General features: G+C 32.6%; 1 non-coding gene across 1 annotated transcript; it reads left to right on the top strand.

The window, feature by feature from the left end:
• Positions 1-2,227: 2,227 nt before the first annotated feature.
• LOC126030080 (U1 spliceosomal RNA) lies at positions 2,228-2,391 on the top strand. Its single transcript, XR_007503071.1, has one exon. It is a non-coding gene; the product is annotated as a U1 spliceosomal RNA (small nuclear RNA).
• The last annotated feature ends 663 nt before the right edge of the window (positions 2,392-3,054 follow it).

The raw sequence follows: 3,054 nt of genomic DNA, 5'->3' as shown, positions 1-3,054 counted from the left end.
GTTTCATGGAGTGATTTACCTACGTGTTGTTCTATATATCTTATGGTTTCAAGTCTGATATAAAGGTCTTTGGTCCATTTGGATTTGGTCATTGTACATAGTAATAGCTGAAGGTCTAAGTTCGCTTTTTTGCAAGTGACTAGCCACTTGTGCCAATATCACTTGTTGAAGAGGCTTTCCTTGCCCCATTTACAATTTCTTTATCAAAAATTAGGTGATTTTATATATAGGGAACATTCTCTGAGTAGTCAAGCCTCTTCCACTGATCTTAGGGTCTGTCTTTATTCCAATACCATGCTGTTTTGATAACTATTACTTTGTAATAAAGTTTACAGTTGGGGAAAGTAATGCCTCCCACATTCCTTTTCCCAAGGATTGCTTTAACTATTCGAGGGTATTTATTTTTCCAAATGAATTTCATGGGTATCTTTAGAAGGATCACATTAAATCTGTACAATGCTTTTAGGAGTGTTGCCATTTTGATTATGTTAATTTTGTCAATCCATGAGCACGGTATGTGTTTTCATTTCTGCATGTCCTCTCTTATTACTTGGAGCATGGTTTTATAGTTTTATTTGTATAGGTCGTTCACATCTTTGGTCAAGTTGACTCCAAGATACTTGAGTTTGTGTGACACTAATGTGAATGGGATTGTTTTCTTAATGTTCATTTCTTACCTATTCTTATTGGTGTATAATAAGGCCATTGATTTTTGTGGGTTAATTTTGTAGCCTGCCACTTTGCTGTATGAATCTTTTGTTTCTAGAAGCTTTTTGGTATTGTCTTTAGAGTTTTCTAAGTAAAGTATCATGTCATCTGCAAACAGTGAGAGCTTGACTTCTTCCTTTCCTAACTAGATTCCCTTGATACCTTCTTGCAGTACTATGTTGAAAGGAATGGTGTCTTGTATCAGAACTTAGAGGGAAGGGTTTTAGTTTTTCTCCATTGAGGATAATATTTGCCATTGGCTTGTGGTAGATGGCCTTAACTTTATTGAGAAAAGTTCCTTTCATTCTCACCTTGCTGAGAGCTTTTATCAAGAGTGGGTGTTGGAACTTATCAAATGTTTTCTCTGCATCTATTGATATGATCATGCGATTTTTACTTTTCTTGTTGTTGATGCTGTGTATTATATTGATAGATTTATGGGTGTTGAACCATCTTTGCATTCCTGGATGAAAACTACTTTATTGTTATAAATGATTTTCTTGATGAGGCATTGAATCCTATTTGTCAGGATTTTGTTGAAGATCTTTGAATCTGTTCATCAGGGTTATTGGTCTGTACTTTTTTTTTTGGCAGCATCTCTGTCTGGACAATTCCTAACCTTGAGCCATGCTCCCATTTATGTGATTTAGAATTTGGCTTCCTTGATCCACCCTAGCAAGCTCCATGTGAGCCATATAACCCTGGTTAAGAAGAGATATAGAGCACTTTGGATAAAAGAGGATATAGAGATCATCATAACTTAATAAGTAATTCACTAATCTTAGTTAATTAACTCTGTTGGATGCTATCAACCAATGTTGATCACAAATTTTTAACATCCCTTATTAAGTCAGCCAAGAACACAAAAGAGATGTGGACTAAAGTAAAGTTTTAACAACAAAACAGGACAATAAGTAAATAAATAAATAAATAAATAAATAAATAATAAGTACTTGATACTAGCTGTAAGAAACCTGTCAAAGAAAATGTGACAACATCTGTCTCACACAGGAAACCTTTTATATGTTTCCCCTCGAAGCAAAAAATAGACAGCTGGTTTTAAAACAGAACTAACATACAACTGGGATACAGATATCTTGTTTTAGAAAACTACACAGTGAGTTGTAATAGAAAATATTAGAGTTAGGATAACTTGTCAGATCTTTTAAATGAAACAAAAATAAATATATAAGATAGAAAAATGGAACTTCTATGGTGTTGGATCAATATTTTTACTAGGCTTTTGACCTATATAAATACTCTTAATAACTTCTGTGATTTCTTTTAAAAATTAACAGTCATATTTGGCATTTAAAATAGCTGTGTCTAATTAACACTAAACTCAATGTCCATGATCATACAGCAGACTGATCAGGTACTCAAATTCAAGTAAAGGAGGAAGGAAGAAAACTCACTTTCCAATATAACCCTACAGTGAGTATTTAATATTTAATGACTCAGAGTAACACAGTTTTGGAAGTGGTGTAAATTAAACAAAATAGTGGTGAAAATAATTAAATGACTAACCTGGCAGGGGCGATTCCATGATCACGAAGGTGGTTTCCCCAGGGTGAGGCTCACCTATTGCACTCCAGGTGTGCTGACCCCTGCTATTTCCCCAAATGTGGGAAACTCCAATGCGTAATTTATGGTAGTGGGGGACTGCATGCGTGCTTTCCCCTGAAAAAAGGAAAAAAATAATTATAATGGCAGTATTGTCTATAGATGATAAATTTCGAACATAAGGAGAGTATTTTCCTTGATTAAATTTTATAGAAATGGATTAGTTCTGAAGAATCTTATAACTTAAAACTAATAAAATATAAAAGTAATTAATTATAGCATACTCTTTAAACATTGTATAGAAAAATATTAGACTTGCTAGAATTTTTGTAGGCATGATTATATGTACAATTTCATATACAAGAAAAACCTTGTAATGTAAATATCACTATTTACTATTTATTGTATTTTGTGCTTATATATAGCATAACCATGGCATTATTATTCTTAATGATTAAGTAATATTTATCTTACAATAAGCAACATATATAAGAATAGTAAGATATCCATGGAAACAGTTTATCATGACATTTAAAATTGTATTCTAAAGTATGTTTATCTATTTATTACTTATAGAATATTCTAACTTGAATAGCTACTGTTTTTCTGTAAGTACAAAACATACTTTATATGACTGGTATTGTGGTTTTTTGGGACTAGTTTTGCTTTTAAAATTATTTAATTTATGGGTAAGTGTACACCTTATGGTATTGAGGGGCTGTACAATTTACTATATACTGGGAGGTCAATCCTGGAATTACTTCAGAGACCAGTGATGCCAGA

The sequence above is a fragment of the Suncus etruscus genome, chromosome 1, assembly GCF_024139225.1.
Source record: "Suncus etruscus isolate mSunEtr1 chromosome 1, mSunEtr1.pri.cur, whole genome shotgun sequence".
NCBI classification, from domain to species: domain Eukaryota; kingdom Metazoa; phylum Chordata; class Mammalia; order Eulipotyphla; family Soricidae; genus Suncus; species Suncus etruscus.
Note: the sequence above shows the minus strand (reverse complement) of the source record. Positions and strands in the feature narration are given on the sequence as shown.